The sequence below is a fragment of the Bos grunniens genome, chromosome 8 (genome assembly GCF_055505025.1).
Source record: "Bos grunniens cultivar Pamir isolate PY7600 chromosome 8, Bosgru_T2T1.0, whole genome shotgun sequence".
NCBI classification, from domain to species: domain Eukaryota; kingdom Metazoa; phylum Chordata; class Mammalia; order Artiodactyla; family Bovidae; genus Bos; species Bos grunniens.
Window position 1 is genome coordinate 41,235,796 of NC_141172.1, and position 21,375 is coordinate 41,257,170.

At 42.3% G+C, this 21,375-nt stretch overlaps 1 long non-coding RNA gene across 1 annotated transcript in view; it reads right to left on the reverse strand.

Moving 5' to 3' along the window:
• LOC147366966 (uncharacterized) overlaps nt 1-17,877 on the reverse strand; it is a 58,271-nt gene extending 40,394 nt beyond the window's left edge. The window contains exons 1-4 of the long non-coding RNA XR_015169646.1: nt 17,598-17,877; nt 15,968-16,211; nt 12,425-12,628; nt 11,531-11,751 (exon numbers count right to left, since the gene is read on the reverse strand). This is a non-coding gene — a long non-coding RNA (uncharacterized LOC147366966). The remainder of the gene's footprint in view (nt 1-11,530; nt 11,752-12,424; nt 12,629-15,967; nt 16,212-17,597) is intronic.
• Nucleotides 17,878-21,375: the final 3,498 nt, after the last annotated feature.

Below are 21,375 nucleotides of genomic sequence, written 5' to 3' on the forward strand. Positions count from 1 at the left end.
GTCCAGTGGAGTCTCTGAATGACAGTATGAGACATCTTGAGTGGGAAGCACCCAGACAACCCATAAAATTGCGGTAGTTAACGTATTGTTGTTTCAAGCCACCACATTTTTTTGCATAGCCATATGCAGCTGTTCTGCATGTGCTCAGTCACATCTGACTCTGTGAGTACCCTAGGACTGTAGCCTGCCAGGATCCTCTGTCCATGGAATTTCCCAGGGAAGAATACTGGTGTGGGTTGCCATTTCCTACTCCAGGGGATCTTCCTGACTCAGGGATCAAACCCACATCTCCTGCATCTCCTGCACTGCCAGGCAGATTCTTTACCACTGCACCACCTGGGAAGGAAAAGGCTTAGGAATAAAAAGATAATTTAGTAACACAAGAAAAATGCACATATTTTATGAAACCAGTCAAATCAACCAAGGAATCCATTGTCTGATTACCATGAGAAAAAAGAATCCCCTCAATGGAAATTTGCTATATGACTCAGAGGGAACTCAAACCAGGGTTCTGGAACAACCTAAAGGAGTAGGAAGGGGTGGGAGGTGGGAGAGAGGTTCAAGAGGGAGGGGACATTTGTATACCTATGGTCGATTCATGTTGATCTATGGCAGAAATCAATACAGTATTGTAAAGCAGTTATCATTCAATTAAAAATAAATTTAAAAAAAAGAGTGTATGGCAGAAGAGCTTTCTGGGAATGACAGCCAGGAAGATAAAAAAGAAAAAAAGAATCCCCTAAAGGTACTGTGACAAAACAAGGTTTCAGGTTCCTTCTGCCTCTCTTAATCCTTTTGGGGGAGAGGTGGGGATGCGAGTACAGGTGAGGAGTGAGTTGTGTGCAGGAGGGAAGAGCTCCTTTTAGAACAATAATGCCTCAAGGTCATGTTCATCATTAGCAAGAGATGGTTTTCTCTTGCAGAGACTTCAAGCACAAGAATCTTATCCTACTCCTGGGGAAAATTAAAGAAGTACTGAACAGAAATTTCTAAACACCTCCCTAGGACCGAGCCAAGAATGAGGATCTGCAAAAGTTTGACTTAGAGAAGGAGACTCTTGTTTGGGGGAAGGACTAGGGGGACAAGGGAGAAGAGGAATGTTGGAGAGATTCCAGGTACTGGCAGATTTCCATCTGAGCTCACTGTGGATGCCCTGAAAGGCAGTATTACAGGAAGGGGGAAGAAATATTTTGTTCTAGCTTCTGTTCTTCACATGTACTCCCAACCGGCTAATAAAAATAAGATTGTCTATGCACCCCACAGTGAATGAATTGTGTCCACGCTTTACAATCTCATTAGTGTCTAGATTTGAATGAACTCATTTTTCTCACAGAAAGAAGGATGTCCATCTTGTGGAATGAGGGGTGCCTGAAAATGTCTTCCTTTGAGTTTAGAAGAAATAAGGATGTCCCAATACTGTTTATTGAATTTTGAAAAGGGTGTGTGTATGTGCATGTAAGAACAAGGGCAATGCTCTGGAAAAATAAGCTTCAGTCTTTCCTTCTTCAACATCTCCCACCCTCACCCCAAGCTTGTTGCTTTCACTTTTTCCCTCCCTCCTAGTGCTGGGTGCGCCATTCACCCATCCTAACGTACTCTGCACTTTCTAACCTACTCTGCATAGAAAAGCTGACTTGTAAGGACTTGCATCTACGGACTCCCTTGCACTGGTTGAGGTCAGCCACTTGGGGGCCCTGGAGACAGACAGAAGGGATGGAACAAAGTGAGATCAGGGTATACATACCCCTGACTGTCTCTCTGCAGTCACCCTGGGCCAGTGGTGTCCCTATCTAAAGGTCGAGCTTGTGTCATGACAGCCCTCTCTGTGTGACACTCTCACCATGAGTCTCAGGGAGGGTTGCTAACCCTCCTTTCTCAGGCCCAGGGCTGGTGTCGCCTGTGTTTACATTATCCCAGGGTGCTGCACTAACCCTTGTGGCTTCCTCTCAACTCTCTCAACAAACACTTTATTAAATTATCATGAAATGATCCTAATTTGAGCATGCCATCTATTTCCTGCTGAGAACCTGATGGACACTCTGTTCTATTGATTATTTACATTTTAATATCAGTTTGCTCAAGGTTTTTCTCTACATGGGCTGTTTGTGATTTGAAGTCCCACCCTGGCACCACAAGGACTTTGGTCCCTAGGAATTTCAAGGGTAAATGATCAGATGCAGCTTGCACTGGTGAAAGAAGAAAAAGCAAGAAAATTTAAACCTGTCCCTCAGGAATCACACCCAAAAGAAGTCATCCACTTAATCTAACATTAATTTTATATAGTTCCCTGCCCCATACTTTCATTAAAGCGTTAAGCTAGGTAAGGGTGGAGCGCTCACTCTTCCTTCTGCCATGCTTGGGACGGAAGAGAGTACACGGAGATTCAAGGGGTGGAGTTGGGATGGAGGTGGGTTGGGTAGCAAACACACCAAGACAAGCCTTTTCTGTTTTGTAATTGTTCTAGGATCAACCAGGACTATAACGCACAGCATCTAGAGGTGGGAAATACAGGTTTTCAGTATAATTTCTGCCTTCTCTGTCATAAATTTTTAACCATTTAAAAATTTTAAGTATAGTTAATTTATAGTGTTGTGTTAGTTCAGGTGTACAGCCAAGGGATTCTACCTCTCTGTAGATAGAGAGCTAGAAAGATAGAGATAGATACATCTATTCTTCTGATGTAATTTTGTTAGTTTTAAAACAATCATTTTCTCACATGATTTGAGTGATGTTGGTGGTGCTGTTGAAGCTACCCTGAAAAATGTCTGAGTTTCTAACTTGAAGACCTCTTCAGCAGTTAACAGCACAGTGAGAGACTTGATCACATTGGTTGCTGTTTCTCTGTTCTCCAGTGGCCCTCTACTGCTTAGGATGCGATGTCAGACCTTAGCCTGGCATTGAAACCCCCACTGTCTGGATCAAGGCTGTCATGTGAGCCTTATTCCCATTCCTAGTCCCTCTTCTATCTCTCCTCCCACTGCTCTTCCATGTAGATTAATCTTCAGCCACATCAAGCAATTCTATTGTTTTCAAACACGCTACAAGTTTCTGCCTTGTATATGGGCCAGCTCCAGGCCTTTCCTGAGCGTTCCTGCCAGCTCAAGTTCCCTCCCCTTACACTCGCAGCCTTCCCACTGGCTAGTGAGCTGTTGGAGGAAAAGGTGCTTGAGTTTTTCATCTTGTGCCTCTTTCCCGCATAGCACTGTACCTTGCACGTTCTAAGCCTCCTCAAAAGAGTGTGTGGATCCAAATGGCAGCTTTTCAGGAACTGTTTTTAATTTTCTTTGAGAAGAACAGACAAAGTGAAGGCTCAGAAATGAGAAAGGTAAGTGTTCTGAGGTAAGGGTTCTGAGGTAAGAGGTAAGGGTTCTGTATTGCAGGGCAAGCCTTAACTCTTCCCTCTCAAAGCAACATCTATCTGTCTACCCAGAGATTCATCTCCATGTCTCTAGTGGATCACATTCATGCACACCTCTAAGGACAAGGATTCAGTTTAGGTGAAAGATAAATCTTGAGGGACTTCCCTCGTGGTCCAGTGGCTAAGACTCTAAGCCAGCTCTGAATGCAGGGGGCCCAGGTTCAATCCCTGGTCAGGGAATTAGATCCCACATGCCACAACCAAGAGTTCATCATACGCCACAACTAAAGATCTCATGTGCTGCAACTAAGACCTGGTGTGGTCAAATAGATATTTACTTAGACAGATTTTTTTTTTTTTTAAGAAAGAAATCAGTGTTGTCATTTGCTGCTGCTGGTGGTATCTGCTCAGTCACGTCTGCCCTGTGGTCTGTCCATGGAATTCTCCAGGCAAGGATACTGGAGTGGGTAGCCATTCCCTGATCCTCCAGACCCAGGGATTGAACCTGGGTTTCCTGCATTGCAGGCAGATTCTTTACCATCTGAGCCACCAGGGAAACGCTCATTAAATGCAGACTCCATTTAAGATTGATAATGTGAAAGCTTTTCAAGGTACTGTTGGGGAGGGGATACTGTCTTTCATGGTTTTCCCATATTTATCTGGGTAAAGAAGGAAGACAATTAGATTCAGGAGAAATCCAGAAATTGGAGAGAGAGAGCTTGAAAGTTTGAACTGTTTTCTTTTTCTGGTTGGGAAAATATGCTCTTCTGGTGTTTGATGTTCCAAAGAGATCCCTCCAGCAAGGAGTTAAGGTCGGATGTGGCCTAGTGCCCAGCGAGATCCAGTGGGAGGCCGAAGGAAGGCAGTGGATGAAGCGGTGCGGAAAATGTTCTTTCCAAATCTTACTTATCCCCCCAAGACGGGCCCCTGCTCTAACATTTACCCTGGGCCTTATAATAGCATTTGGGGAGTCATTAAAAGCTTTTGGTGTCACTATTTTAATTAAGAGCGAAAGTCCTGCATGCGCCAGACACAGTGAGGCTCTGTTACTAGTGGTCACTGGGGAGAAATGGAATGTCAAGTAAGTGCAGACTCTTGGCTACAGAGTCCTAGAACCCCTTCCTTAAAGCCTGCTTCAGAAGATTACTTCATCTAGCCAGGACGGTGAACTTGATCCACTAAAATGTAAGGTGGCTCATTCTCTCGAAATCTGTATCTGTATCCTTACCTCTATCTATAACATTCACGTCCACTGAAATGCTGCAATACACGGTCAAATAATGAATGAGTTTATGTTTTTTGATAAAGATTGCAAAAGTGTTGCGACATTGGATCTGCAAAAAGCTAGACTCAAATCTTAAAATATGACTTATGACAGCTGCTGCCACATTTGGAGCCTTAATTTTTAAGCTTCATCCTTGAATCCCTCGCTTACAGAAGATACGCCAAATGGCAGCCAGGGAGGCAATACAAGGCACAGCACTGTATCGTCTTTCAAGACTGTGCAACTGTATTCTTTTCTTGACAAACACTACTTTGAGAGTATACTTTCTTCAGGCTACCTCTCTTCACCTTTTATGATAAACAAAGCAACCCTTTTTTTCAAATCCTTCATTTATTATGATGTACAATTGCTAAATGAGCAGATTCTGTAACCCAACCCCACTCTCCCAGCTTTGGAGGGGATCCAGGGATATTTACTTTAAGCACAGTGCAGTCTTACTGTAATAAAATACTGTATGCACAACATTTCCCAGTAACTGCTTATAGTAGGATGCTATGTACTTAGCCATTACCACTCTACCCAGGGTGCACTGTATCAGAGGAAACACTAAACTTTAACTTTTTCCTCCTCTGGGAATCTGAGAGATCACTTTGCACAGATTAACGTGTTATATACTCTATGCTCTGTAAAAATGGTTCTCCAGTACAGATTTTAGTATGCTTGTTCCTTGTCGATAGCTATGCCATAAAGACAGGGGTACAAACACAAACATGTGATGATTCTACATATATTTAGAGAACACTTAAACATGCTTAAAAAAAAAAAAAAAAGTAATTCACGTACAACTTTGTACGGCCCAGCAGTACCACATTCAGGAAATACCTCCATAGCTGCAGACACGAGTGTGTTAATGTCTTTGATTACTTTCATATGGTACACTTGGAATTGTTAAAACACAGCTGCCACACATCAGAAGGTACTAGAAACAATCTGTTGGACAATACAACAAAATGGGAGTAAATGAATTTCACAAATACCCCATGCTAGTTACTAGGGGATGATTAACATAAAAAAGGAAAAAGAGCAAAAAATTTTAAAGTGCCAAATGCAAGAGGAAATATCCCCAAAAGTCAGTGGTCTTTTTTTGATCTTAAACATCCTTTCAAAATATCCCTCCACTATATGCTTAATGGAAAAAAAATATGTATGGACAACCCCCAATATTGATTCATAGTCTTTTCCCCCTCAAGATTATTTTACTTGTTAAGAGCAAAACTTGACAGTTTGGAGGACTAATTATTTTCCAAAGGTAGAAAAATCACCTTGCTAGAGCAAATCTCAGGGGTACCCTGGCTTCTTTCCCTAGCTTCTAAGTGCTGTGACAACGAGTCTAATGTAGGCAGTTACCTATTCTATTCTTAAAACTTTCCAATGGAGATGATTCAGCAGTGTGTCTTAGAAGCTCATTTGGTGTCAAACTAACTACCTAAAACGACTTGGAAAATATGAGACGTGATCCCAGTGGGCATGCAAAGTTGCTAAAATACAAGAGAGGAACTTGAATTCTGTCTGAAACTGAATCTCCCGTTACAAATATTTCTTAAAGCAAGTACAGGTTTGAAGATCAGAGTTTCCTCAAAATACACAGATGGTTTTAGTGTTCCTAATGGAGTCGAAGGTTATCCTATGCATTGCTGATAGATCACGAATTCTCTTTAGTGATGTGTTGTTTCAGCAGCACTGGGTTAGAAGAGGCAAATTCTGAACAGTAGAGACACATGATGCTCTAGCAAAATGAACGTTCGAGTATTGATATGCGGAAAGTGTTAGTGTACAAAGATGTTAGAGACATGAATTTGAAAGTGATCTGTCAACACAAACAAATCAAGATTATATTCTAAGTTCAAAGCAGAAGTTTTCCTGGTTCTCATTTACTGGGAAAATGAGCAAGATAGTCTAGAGATACTGTTTTTTTTTATGTTGACGTATACCGAGCAATTTCCCCCAATGTAGAGAAATTGCCAATGAATGTTTAAAATTAATTGATTCAACAAATTCTTAAGGAGTACTTACTATATGCTAGGGAATGCAGCTAGGAATGACAGACAAATAGCTTGGATTTTTGGATACTTACATTTTTGTTGGAGAAGAGACAGGCAATAGACAAGTAACTTAAAAAAAATCAAACAAGGTAATTTTAGCTAATGATAAATGTCATTAAAACATAAAACTACATAGTGTGAAAGAGTGTCTGTGGGTGGAGAGATGGGCTGAAAACCTGTATAGTCAGGGAAAGCCTCTCTGAAGAAGAGGAATTTAAGCTGAGATCTGAATGACAAGAAGGAGCCAACTTTGCAAAGCCTTGAGGGAGAACATTCCACAGACAGGAAGCAGCAAATGCAGAATCCCTCAGGTAAGAGCAAGCTTGGCAGGTTCGGGGACAAACAAGGCCAGTGAGGACTGAGGGCTGTTGGTGAGGGGAGTGATGCACTTTTATTTAAGCAGGCTGTGTATTTTTAGATTTTAGAGTTTGAGCTCAAAAAGATAACACACGCTCTTTAGATATTGGAAACCATTTCTGATGACGGATATAATAGCTTTTGCCTATTCTCCCAACTGTCAGAGAACAAATGTGTTTTCTCAGAAGTAAGGTCTATGTTCGCTTGGGTTTGCTGGCTCTCACCGTAGCTTGTGAATGCTGCATTCCAGGTCCCTGCAAAGTCCCCACCTTCCTGTGTGGTCAACTCTGGAAGTCCATGGTCATGCTCACAAATAACCCCCCACCACCATGTGGCTCTGTGATCCTCTTCTTCCTACAGTCGTGGCTGCTTCTATGGGTACAGCCCCCTTTGCTGGCCCCACCACATCTCCAGGTTTGGGGTCACCTCTGCGGGGTATGGCCCCTTCATTGCCTTGGGATAGCACTGGCATCTTCAAAAGGCACCAGTGGGCTGCACCTCCACAACACCCCCAAGGTGCCCCAACCGCCAGGGATTTCTACAAAGTAGGAGAGAATGCTGCCTTTTGTGACACTGCCCTGTTTAGGGGCTCACAAACACGGTTACTTTGTCTTCCAGTTCAGTGATGGTCCTTTCAAGTCCTCTTGACAGTGCCACCAACTTCCATTCCCTCCACTGCCATCTTTAAACTCCCACATCACCTGTGCATGGGGTTCTAGCCAGGACACCAAATGCAACGGGGGTCAGCCCTCTGCTCTCAGAACTATCCCTCTCCTCCAACTGCAGATGCTTGGTGTCCAGCTCTCTATTCCCCTAGATTCACCCCATCTTTGGAGTTACTCAAATATGTTTGATAAGCCCGTTCTTCCCAATTTTCCCATATGCCAGACACGGCAGATCCCCAGTGGAGGACATAACTGTCTCAATTTACTTCCTCCTGTCCCCACCCTGGTGCATCTATGTCACCTCTGTCAAAGTCTCCATCTCCTCCTGGTTCAACTGCCAGGGTCACTGTCATGGACGAGCCCAGCAATGCATGAGCTTTCCCCTCACTTAGGTCCCTGGAGCAGTTTATGGCAACCAGGATACCTGCAGATCTTTGAGCCTGTCTTGTGAGGAGATGACCTCCATCAATTTCAGGATCTATTCCAAGCCTTCAATAATTTTTTTTAGTCACGGAGATGACATTTTTTGGCTCTAAAAAGTTCTTTTCTGGGTCTTCTCTGTCCTTTACGACTGGCAGCTCTTTGGGGCTGCAAAACAATGCTATCCGTATACTGTCTGGCCAGATGGAAGGGCTAATTCCCCAGGCAATGGCTCCAGCCACACCTTCTGTATGTTTCAATTCAAGCGAAGCCTTTGGCTCAGATCTCCAAAAGCACATCCTTCTAGATTCACTCCTTGTTCTCAATACGAGGTGTATTCCATGAACTCCCCTCTCACTGCATGTCATGTCCTGGTGGGCTGGATCATAGGATCGTGCATTTTGTGCAATGAACAAAGGCAGGCCAGGATGGGGCCTGGTGCCTGCCTGGCAAGCTGTGCCCCAGTGAGGGCCTGCCAGCCTGAAGAAGGTGTGTCTCCTTGCAACTCAGCTACTCAAGAGAGGCTGCTTTTGTAATTTGCACAATGACACTGTCTGTGCTGCTCTGACAGGTGCTGGGAGGAGTGGTTTATTTCTGCATCCTAATTGTATCCTCTGGGAGCCAGCCGAGAGTTTCCATTGCCTTTGTTCTCCCAACAGGCTCACTAATTCCTAGGGAGAATACAGACCATGCACATGTCTCTTAAAAGAGTTTATCATTTAAGGAGCCGAGGTGGCACCCAAATTCTCCAGTGAAAGAGATCTTCAAGGGGCAGCTCAACTCAGAAAGTGGGTGCTCTTGTGGCCCCCACAGCTAGAACGGGGAACATAGTTAGATTTCTTCAGAAACTCCATTGAAATTATCAAATGACTTTTCTTTGAGGAAGTAACTCAATGACCAGCATGGCCCATGAACATTTTGACATGTACCTCCATGGCATATCACGGCATCGACTTTCTAGCAGCTTGATGAGAATATGTTCTTGGCCTTGTGTTAGTTAAATCTGCATCAGGAATCTCCTTCCAAAGACAGGAAAAGATGCAACTCTTTCTTATAAGCTGTTGTCAGCACTCACTAATGTAAAACTCTAGGCCTCTGCAAGTTCTTCCCCTCCCGCTAAGTTTCTCAGAATCTTAGGTAGTACATTAGGTGAATTCAGACATAAGTCATATTAGTCATGCTGAGTGTCAGCCAGAGAAGGAGAAACATCATATGATACCCTTATATGCACAATCTAAAAAGAAATGATACAAATGAACTAATTTACAAAATAGAAACAGACTTACAGAATGAATTTATGGTTACCAGGGGGGAAATATGGGGTAAGAGATAATTAGGGAGTTTGGGATGGACACGTACACACTGCTGTACTTCAAATGGATAACAACAAGGATCTACTGTATAGCACAGGGAACTCTACTCAGTGTTATGTGGAAGCCTATATGGGAGGGAGTGTGGGGGAGATTGCATGCATGTCTACTCGCTCAGTCATGTCTGACTCTTTGTGACCCCTTTGGACTGTAGCTCCATGGCTCCTTTTTCTATGGGATTCTCCAGGCAAGAATACTGGACAGGGTTGCCATGCCCTCCTCCAGGGGATCATCCTCACCCAGGAATCGAATCTGCATCCCTATGTCTCCTGCACTGCAGGTGGATTCTTTGCCCAGTGAGCCATCAGGAAAGCCCTTGGGGGAGAATGGATACGTATATATGCACGGTTGAGCCCCTCTGCTGTGCACCTGAAACTATCACACTGTTAATTGGCTATGCTCCAATCTAAAATAAAAGGCTTTTAAAGAGAAATAAGTCAAATTAGTTACTGTGTATCACCTTCATTTCTGTTCTTCTGATAAGACTCTCTGTGCCCTGTGCTTGGTGTGTGGAACATGTCCTATCTCTGCCTCCTCCACTAGATGTCCACACATCTTTGCCCATCCCACACGCCTGACCAAGGGACTGTGGCCCCGGATGGGCCGAGCTATTGCTGCTTTGGCTGCTTACTACCCCCAGGGGTCTTCCTCCACCAAGGCCCAAGTAAGTACCTGTGAGATGCTGCAACTGTTCAGAATCCTGCTGTGAGTTGGGGGCATTGGTGCTTCTTCTCTTTAGATTTCTGTTACACTAGAGGGTTCCCAAAGCAGTAATGCATGTGCTTTAACACCTTAGGATGGCTCTCCGGAGCAGCCCTACCATTTTCATGCATATTATCCCAGCTCATCTCTGGACTCAGACACAGGGTGAAGGACTACGCCAGGAGCTCATCCAAGTGACAGATGCTCCGATGTATTCATGATCACCCGTCTCTGGCTCTATTCCTGACTGAGCTCGTGTTTGTGTCTCTGTTCCATTCGGACAACTGGGAAACTCCTCAGCTCATCATACAAATTGACCAACGGCAGGCCCATCTTGCCTGTTTGCCAGACTCATGAACTTTCCCCCTCCCTCAGCCCCAAGGACATATATTTTCTAGTAGTGATTAGGTCATACATTTTTTTTTTTCTTTTGCCGTCACTCTGTCCATTTGTTTCATAAAAGAATTTGAAACATTCAACTATTCTGGCAGTTTCTTAAGCTGCAAAATATAGGAATGAGATATTCCATCAGTAAGCCTCTTCCACATCCTATTAATGCAGTAATGTCTCAAAAGTTTATAATTAGGATGAACTTGCTTGCCGGTTAATGAGGTCACCATGAATCAAAAATGTAGAGTAAAAAGTATTACTTCTTCATTTGGATTCAAGAATATGTGTAGTGAATAAGACAGTAAAATATCTGCATTTAAACATTAAGTTGCAGTTGTTTCAAGAAGCTTAAGCTCCATCATTCGGTGAAGGCACCACTATTCTCAGCTGGGCATTTTGTACCGGCACATAACATATGGGCTTATGTGTATAAGCTTCAGAGAACTTAAACCAGCTTCTCCAAAAAAAAAAATAAAATAAAATAAAGCATTCTGACATTTTCTAGGTTAGAGAAAAGATGTTAAATGAAAGAGGTGATCGAAAAGGCTTCACTACTTGTGTTATTGGAGAACAAATACAATGGATTGATAGGTGACTCAGGTTTACAGCAATGGGTTTCTAACTTTTTAAAAAAGTATTCTTTATCCAACCTCAAGATTGTTGCAAGCTTGAGCATATTTAAAAGTTTTGCTTTCAACTGGTAAAACAGACATGCAGTGATGTGGTGGCAAACTTCTATTAACGGGATCTCCAGGAAGAGGGTGAGGTGGCAGAAAAGGGTGGATTTGTAGCATGTGTCCATTTCTATGGTGTAAACACTCCTACTATCTGGGATTTCAACTTGCCAGAGTGATGTCTCTGCACATGGATTTGAAAGAGAGTTGCAGGAAAACACCATTATACAGTATTTCAACCACACAGGTACAAGAGGTGACACTAACCTCAAAAGCAGAGATAAGGCAGTAGAGACTTCCCTGGTGCTCCAGTGGCTAAAGAATCCACCTGCTGATGCAGGGGACATAGGTCCAGTCCCTAGTCTGGGAGGAGTCCTCATTCTGCAGAGCGCCTGAGCCCACGTTCCACAGGGAGAGACGCCACCACGATGAGACGCCTGTTCTCTGCAGCTAGAGGGTAGCCCCTGCCGGCCACAGCCACAGAAAGCCTGCGTGCAGCAGTGAAGACCCGGCATGGCCGAAAATAAGTAAATTTTAAAAATAAAATAAGTACCACAAGATGTTTTTAAAAAGAGAGATAATGTAGTAAATAACAAGAAAGTGATGGGTTTTGAATATTTACTACCTATGCTTTTAATAAAAGTTATATAATTATGAGTTGATTGAACTGAATTTGAACAATGGTCATGTTTAACAAGCAACTCACAAAATTCTTGAAAGTGTAACAGCCAACTCTTGAGAACTGGCCCAAGCTTACGGCATACCACCACACATACCCAATCGGTCAGGTCCTGTAGGATCTGACTTTGGAAACAGGAAGTGCACAGACAAGGTATCGTCCAACTTTGTACCACTAACACTGGCCACATCCTTCAGAGAATATGCCAGAGGGGCCTTTCATTAATAAAATCTCAACTAATTAGAATCCGTAAAAAACAAACCCTCAGATAACTAGGTTTTCCTTTTATTTTTTAGAAAGAGAAACAAGTTGTAAGGTTGGTTTAGTGCCTGCTCTGAAAGGTTTCTAAGACAATGTATTATATCAATTTATTTAAAAAAAAAAAAACTTATTCCAGAGAAGGCTTAGATGTCAACACCATAAATTTCCTGTGCACTGAGAAAAAAATAAACAAAAGTACAAAGAAAGATAAAAGAGCAAACCTCAGTCAGGGAAGTTGCCTGGACAGCACGTTGTGGATCAGCAGCTCCGTCCTGTCCTGGCTGAACTAAGAACGGTCCGCCCGTTCCAGGTGGCCCATCTCCAGCTTGCCAGCAGATGAGAAGGGCCTGCACGAAAGGCTCTTCCTAAACAGATGTGCCAGTGCTCGGCTGAGGCAATCACATCCCTTCCCTCAGGGGTTTGAACTGCAGGAAAGAAAGAATGTGTCCAGTTAGTGAGGTGAGGCCAGAAAGAGATCATGAGGCAGTACCTGGGCCAGGTTAGTCACAAGAAGAAAGCATGAGTAAGCAAAGGACAAGAGTGATGTGCCAAGTCAAGGAAGAGATAGTCTGTAAGAGGGGGAAGTGAGCAGCTTGTCCCCATTTGACCTAAATCCTTGTCAGCTGGCCAGTTCCAGGCCATGCGCAATCCCCTTAATAAACCAGGGTATGAACTAGGATGCATTGTGCTCGTTGTATCATAGGCAGAATTGTAAATGTACATAAAAAGGCACTGAAATGAGTCCCCGTATTAAGTTTTTGCTGGTATTTATTGTGTAGATCCTTAGAAATTCTGAGCAGAAGAATGGACAAATGTTTTCAATGGGAACTTTATAAATGAGCAGAACTTGCTTCACATGGCCATTTCCTAGATTAATTCTTAAGTGTAATAGCCTTGTATTAATAAATAATTCAGAGAAGATATTTTTACTGAGAACTAAGTATTCATGGTTCAGGTATGCAGCTTTGGGAAGAATTTAACCTCAAATAAAAGTTAGAGAATCTTTGAGTCTCCCTCAAATATGTTATCAAAGGCAGCTATGTGACAAAATTGTAAGTCAGATTTTCTATTTCTTACATTTTCTATAGCCTCAGCTAGGCTTCTACACAATTATTGTTGTTTTTCCGGTGATGACACCTAAGTAAGGTACTACCTTAAAAGAAAATGTAAAAAGGGTAATAATTCCATAGATTCTTGTAACATGCAAGGTAATTTTACGTACTGTCTTCCATTGGATTTTCTTAACTTTAGGAGATAGGCAGGCATGGTAATCTCCATTTTTTCCAAATGAGAACACCGAGGCTCAGAGAGAAGGTAACTTTCTTTTTTTATTACAGAGTTTTGGAGCTGGGACTTCAACTCCAGTCATGGTAAGAATGATAGTTAAGATGTACTGAGCCATAATCATGTGTCAGGTACTGTTGTAACCATATATCATTCCCATTTTATGGATGAGAAAACTGAGAACTCTCTTAGCCCGAGTTGCTATCAAATGAAGAGGCAAAGCTTTAAACACGCTGATCTTAAAATGTATACATGTTTTGGGAGCTTGGAGTGAGTTAGTAGTTGAAAGTGGAGGCAGGGTTAGAGAGTAAAGAAAGCTAGTTATCACTACAAATGACCCAATTTCGTTCCTTTTTTATGGCTGAGTAATAAACATTCCATTGTATATATGTACCATTTCTTCTTTTTCCATTCATCTGTTGATGGATATCTAGGTTGCTTCCATGTTTTGGCTATTGTAAATAGTACTGTGATGAACTTTGGGGCACATGTGTCTTTTTGAATTACGGCTTTCTCAGGATATATGCCCAATAGTGGGATTTCTGGGTCCTACGGTAGTTCTATTTTTAGTTTTTAAAGGAGCCTCTATACTGTTCTCCATAGTGGTTGTATCAGTTAACATTCCCACCAACAGTGCAAGAGGGTTCCCTTTTTTCCACACCCTCTCAGGCATTTATTGCTTGTAGATTTTTGAGAAAAGAGCATCAGAGGCCACAGAGTCAAAAAACAAAAACAGAAGACCCAAAAGGAAAGGAACATCTATTTGTCTAGTAGTGAAGAGCGTGATCTTTAGGGCCATATATGAATATTTGTCACCACTTCCTGGTTGTGTGACCTTGTTTAACTTATCCATTCTAATCTGTTTCCAAATTTATCAAATGCATGTTATAAAAGCATTTATTTCAAAATATTTTTGTAAGTATGATATTCATTAATATACTTATGGTACCTATAACAATACCTGCTAAGGAATAATTTCTCAATAAATATTGAAAGAAAGAAAGCTAGTTGTATAGGGCCTGCAGGCAGATCATGAAAGTGAGTTAGTTCAGGTAGGGACAGGGAATAATAGAGTTACATTACCTACTGAGTCACTCCACTTAGGAATGAGTTGAGAATGGGAAACTGCCATTTCTCCAGACTGAGAAAATACTTCAGAAAAAGGAGAGTTGCTAATGAGGTACTGAGTGGAACCCAGGGAAGAGGGATTCAGTAAACTGGATTTTAGAAAGTTATGTGTATGGTGTCTTTATCACCACATTGAAAGAATATCTTCTGGTTTTCCAAAATGCATAGGCCCTCCTCTGCTGCTGCTAAGTTGCTTCAGTCGTGTCTGACTCTGTGCGACCCTATAGATGGCAGCCCACCAGGCTCCACTGTCCCTGGGATTCTCCAGGCAAGAACAATGGAGTGGGTTGCCATTTCCTGCTCCAATGCATGAAAGTGAAAAGTGGAAGTGAAGTTGCTTCAGTCGTGTCCGACTCTGTGCAACCCCATGGACTGCAGCCCACCAGGTTCCTCCATCCATGGGATTTTCCAGGCAAGAGTACTGGAGTGGGGTGCCATCGCCTTCTCCAAGGCCCTCCTCTAGGGCTGTTGAAAAGACTGAGTGAACCAGATTTTCAGCCAAATAGAGGACAAGTAGGAACAGCCAATTACTGAATTAGATGGAGATATTGGGGTGTCAATGAATATCTTGTCTTTGCTATAAATTATCCATCTGATTACAGCTTGTGCCTTCAAGACTAGTTTACACTTCAAGAATTTAATTTCAGGCCCTAAATGACTATGCGTGGCTGAAAATTCCCTTGTGCAGTGGCAGGGAAGGCTGCCAGTTACTAGCAGGGTCTTCTGTTTTGGGGTACCTGAACTGGCTTCGTGTGTGTGTGTATGTTAAGTCATTTCGGTCATGTCTGACTCTTTGTGGCCCTATGGACTGTAGCCTGCCAACCACAACAAAATGACTTTCTAAAGCATTTGGGTCAACCAAGCATTTGCTGCAATGAAAGACATCCTGGGGCTTCACAAATGTTAAGTTTGGAATCACCTCTATAACATTTCCAAAAACCTACTCATATCCTTTCACTCCCATGGCTATGATCTTTTAGATTGCTGGAACAGCATAATCTTGTATCTGAATTATAGCAATGATGGTGAGATGTGGAGTTTCTCAAGCTTCCAGTCACCCCCTCTTCTCATCATCTCTGGTGGATTCCCTCCTGCCTCAGGACTTCGGTTATAGGAAGGAACAACATCTCCATCTGCAGCCCAGGTCTCTCGTGGAATCTGATTTTGCAACTGCTAACTGACCAGGATCACTTGCATATTCCACTCACATCTCAAACTTAAAATGCCAAAAATGGGACTATTATCTTCCTATTCCCTTCACCTAAACCGACTGCTCAAAGGTGAGAGATTTGGGCTACTGCCCTTCTCGTTCATTAAGTCAGAAAGTCTTGGGTGTTATCTTCCCATCTTACCTTTCCCTCAATGGTATAATGACTCAGTGTAACAGGACTTCTTATATCCAAGCCCATCTCTTCAGACTAATGCACTCTCCAAATGGCAACAAGAAGGAGCTTTCTAAAATGCTGATCTGATCATTCTTCCTCCTGTGTAAAAAGTTCTTCATATACTTCCTATGCTCTCAGGATAAAATGACAACTCCTTAGAGTTGTCAGGTTGGTTCTTCTCCCTTGGTTGTTGTCTCATGGTAGCAAAGAACTGAAATGAAAGACCAGTTATAGCTCAAGTAGGCAAGATTTACTGGGCATGCAGCAAGCAATACACTCCCGAGGCATGAGAGCAGATCACCCCCTGCAGGAGTGGCCCTATCCTATTTTGGCTTCCCTTTCTTATATCCCTTATTCCCTCCCTTGAGCAGATTCCTGGGGCCTGATTGGTTATGCCCTCTGCAAATAGGAGATTGTATCAATGTATGCTTGATTGGTTACACCCAAGACCAATTAGGGAGGAGGGTGTGCTTACCTGCCAGAGGTTCCCACTTAGGTCCATGACTTCCCCTTCTTGCAGGGTTTTTTTTTCCTAGCAGCTTCCTCTTTGGACCTTCCTCTTCGGCCCTTTTGGACCCTGTTTCCCTATTCTAACTAGCTAACAGAGTAATAAGAGATCCTTGAGCATTTAGTGCCTTCTACTGCTTCAAGAATCTGCCTGTCACTGCAGAAGATCTCTGGGTCAGCAAGATCCCCTGGAGAAGGAAATGACAACCCACTCCAGGATTCTTGTTCGGGAAAGCCCATGGACAGAGGAGCCTGGAAGGCTTCAGTCCATGGGGTTGCAAAAGAGTCAGACACGACTTAGTGACTAAACAACTGTTCTGCTCCCAACCTAACTTCCTGTCAGCTACATCCCTTCAGCTCCTCCTGCTCCTTTTTGCTCCTGAGCCTTTACTCCTGCTGTTTCCTTTGTGAACACCTATCAGTATCATCTGCCACTTTTTTGACTCATATTATCCTTCAAGTCTCAGCTTAGATGTTGCCTCATCTAGGAAGCCTTCCTTGATTCTATTGACTGGGTTTAGGTAATCCTTCTATGAGCAGACACCTAGGTTAGTACCTACTATGGTCCACTGAGATTGCATGTTGTTAAACCTCCTGCACTGGGCTGTAAATACCTTAAGACAGGTACTTGTTTATTCCCAACTGGAAAGCAGTGCTTAGCACAGTGTCTGACACAAGGTTGATATTCCCCTTGTTTATACTATGCACACTGTATCCAAAATATCTATCGATTGAATAATAATGATATCAATATGAATTCAGTGAGTAAATGAAGCCTTATTTTAGGTTTCCCAAATGCATTCTACTAACATGAAGGCAGTTGAGAATTGTTGCATATCTTCTTGTAATCTTTTGTCCCAGAGGCATTTTAATGGAAATTTGAGTCATTCTTTTCAAATTCACTTCCATTTACTCTATAAAAATGACTTCAGCACCTGTCTCATTCTTTCTTTCCATACCATTTTTAGAGGCTTTAACATTTCTGCTAATAACTTGGTTTCCACTCGCCCTTAACCATACCAGCTGCCCATACCAGAGACAACAAACTGTTATGCAAAAACTATTAACATATTTGAGAACTGATTCTGACCTTTCCCTTGGAAACGCCACTTCCATTTCTTTCATTCTCTCACCACCAGAGCCAGACTGTCAAATGCCTTCTGGCTCCTTGAAGTTTTCCGGGTTGGGGGATCCAGGTTGCCTGTCGAATCATGTTGCCTCTCTGGGATAGACCTTGCAGTCAGCCATTCCAAAGATATGTTTGCTATCAAATCCAGATCCCCCATTCTTCTTATATTGTATCACTGACTGGTTATGAATGACTTCTAAGGGGGCTTTCTCGCCTCATATCCTTAGACCGCTGCAAGTTGCTGCAGAACACAATGAAAGTATGCTGGTTAGGTCAGTGAAGGTTTTGTGTAACCTCATCAGCTGGACCTTAACAGAACCAAGCACAATAAAAAAGAATCTGTTTAATTCATCTTGTTGTTTACACCCTATCAAACCCATTACAGCAGCTCCAAACCTTCTCCCCTCTAAGTCCCCAGCAGAAGACTTTCCTTGTTTTGTTAGAGAACTTGGCCCACAAAGCCATTGGAATCATTGGACCAGATTTCTGCTTATCACCCTTCCTGCTCTAAAATCCTACTGTCGGAAGAAGCAAAGCCTTTGGGAAGAGAGGTTTCAGGGAAGAAATGGAAGCTGAAACTGATGGAGAGTAAAAGGTCTCCTTTTCTGAAAATGAGAGAAAAGGACAGAGATAAAGAGGGAAAACATGGCAAAATACGGAGATAATTTGACATAGAAAAATGCTGAGTTTAGACAGTAGACCTTCAGTGTCCTCACTTCCTGCAAGGGGATTTGATAGGAAGATTCTTGGAGTGGCCACTGGAAGACTTGCTCCTTTATTTCATTTTGCCTCAATATCTCCGTCATCCAAAGGAGAGAGCTGGGTTACCTGGCCTCTCTGATGTCCTCTAGCACTAATGTCCTAGGAGTCAAGCAGACTTTCTGATCACCACAAAGGTCCTCTATAGTGGTGTCAGTTTTGTTTTCCCAACAAAAGATGCTGGGAATATACAAGGAGTTTTTGTGGTTACACAATGGCAGAGATGCCCCCTTGACAGTTACCGACAGGGAAGTGACAGCAGGATCTGCTTCCACAAGAAAGCATTGTCTCTTCCCCTCAGAAATGCTGATAGAACCTCTTCACACCAAGATGGGGACCATTCATTCCACCTTTTGAGATCTCTTGGCAATGACTCTTAGGGACCAGCTGAGTTTGCAGTAGATGCTCAATAAAGGCTTCTAAAAAAATTTCTGCATCCTGGCCAAGTTATACATAATGTCAATTTTTATAACTCTGATGATTTCCCATTGACATACATTTTAATTTCAGAGACGCTTTATCTTTGCTTCTGATTGACTTTTAATTGGCAGTGAGTCCTAATGTGGAGAAAGCTTAGTTATTAAAATGGAACCCTGCAGGGAATCCATTTGTAAAGTGATAAATCCTTTTATAGTGTGAATAATCACCCATTAATTGATCTGGTTTGTAAATTTGAATTTTCAGATGCTATGCTTTTTTTCCCCCCCTTAAATGTGGGCACAATGATGGTGTCCTCATTATAATCTTAGAGTTCAAGAAGGGTCTAACATGTATGACAGCTTTTCTATTTTACAATTGAGTCCTTTTTTGTGACTTCCGGGCTTTCTCTTCAATTAATTCCTTTTATAGGACATCTTGGACAATTCTGTTTAAGTAATGATTTGTTGCTTGTGAAACTATTGGTCTGTTCACTTTTTAAAAAATACAATAGAGAAACTATTTGTCTCCAGGGATTTCTAGGCAACTTGCAGATTTAAAAATCCTATTCATTCCTAACGGGTTTCCTTTAATATAGAAAGGCTCTTTTCTACCTTTTACCATTTATGAAATCGAGTCACAGAAAGGCCAGCAGAACACAACTACACAGGTGTCTGTGGCTGAGATGACAAGAGAATTCAGATCACCTCACCTCTCATTAAAGAGCGCGTCACGATTACAGAATATTTTCTGAGTTCTGTAGAACTGTATTGAGAGTGGCTTTCTGGGATGGACAGGATACTGTTCTGAAAGATGGTCACTTCAGCGAGTCGCCTCAGAGAGTGGTCCAGGTGTCTGTCTGTACGGCTGATTCTAACAAATGCCATCCCAACAATGTTTTCTAGAAATGAACTCCGTTATATTAGGTTTTCCATTGGTAAACCCAAGCTTGATAATATGCCATCCTGCTGCTTTGGGTATTATAACAGTTCATGCAGAAAGTACTGGATTAGCCTCATCAGAGATGATGATGGGGGATATAAATGTGCACAGAATATTATTACCAATAATTATATAGGGAATATTTAGGCCAGTGTTCAATCCATGATGCTCACAGTCTAGGTTATAACAAAATGAATCTCAAATGGTCTAAAGATACCTGCTTTTGAAGTAATAGTACCATAGGGGTCTTGGGTAACATTAATTAATATTTAGCATAACTCCAGGAGGGTTTGTTTTTTTTTTAAGGTTGCTATGGTACACTTCCTACACCACTCCCCCATTTCCATTTCAGCTTTTTTCTTGTCCCTTTCAGATTGACACGGGCATCATTCTCTATAATATATTTTCCTTCTATTATTCTGTCCTTGGACTTATTAATCCATCATTTTATTTGGCCCTGCTTTTCAAATGTTAGATATGAGCTGTGATATTTGTCTTGGCTAGCAAAATAAACGGGATGTGAAGATTCACTCAGAATGCAATCTTTCTTATGTTCTTTTATGTCTCCAAAAGAAACCTTGGAGACATGCCTCCTTCTGACTTCATTCCCCTCTGACTAACCCCCTCCTGACAGATAACATAGCATGATCCTGAAAACCGGTTAATTATGTCCTCATCCAGATGGGAGGGGCAAGCAAGGAGGGAGCACAGAGGTTTATCATAAAAACATAAGTGATGCGGCATCAGCACCGAAGCCTCTCCACCCAAAGAGAGTGGATTACAAGCTAGAAAGAGACAATAACATTAAAAGCAGTATTTCTGTCATGAGGCCTTCTCAGAGCTGTGAAACTAACCAGCTAGTTTTTTTTTGTCCGACAGCCCATAAAAGAGCTCACAGCCAGAAAATACAAATCCCATAGTCTGCTATTATGCTGATGACAGTGAAGAAAGGGGGAAAATTGTTTCATTGCTGAATTGCAGATATAATTATGATATTTTATATATTTTGCAGCCTGTACCAAAGAGTTGTATTAATATCTACTATGCCCTATGGTGGGAGAGAAGTTAGCACCTGAATGCCCAGCACTCAGGCTCTGATTTTTGCTAAGACTGAATCCCTCTGGCTATTTACTAATATGAATTTTGTGGTCAAAGGAGAATTCAGAAGCAGGTGATAATGGCTGCATCTCTTGCAGGACCAGCTGATTCATAAAAACCACGTGGCCCAGCACGGGGAGTGAAGCTAACCGCACTTGGACAATGTGTCTTTCACTGCCAAGATCTAACTGCTTACTTCAGCCAATGAGGGATACAATGGGGCATTGAGAAAAATTTAAATACGTGGCCAGGGTTCACAGGAGGTATGTTTGTGAGTCAATCTGTGGGGCTTGCAAATCAGTGCAATTATGACACAGGGGCTTAAACTCCTGTTAGAGAGGTCACCTGCCAGTCAAGTGTGCTGTTGTGCTGGAAAAAAGATGTGAAAAGGAAAGCAAACACAAAACCTATCTATCATTACTTTCAAAGGTAGCTCAGACCACACGGCTGGGGTTGGTGATCTGGTCCTAGCTTATATTAAGAATTAAGTATTCCTGGTGAACAGCGAGCCAATAAATAAACA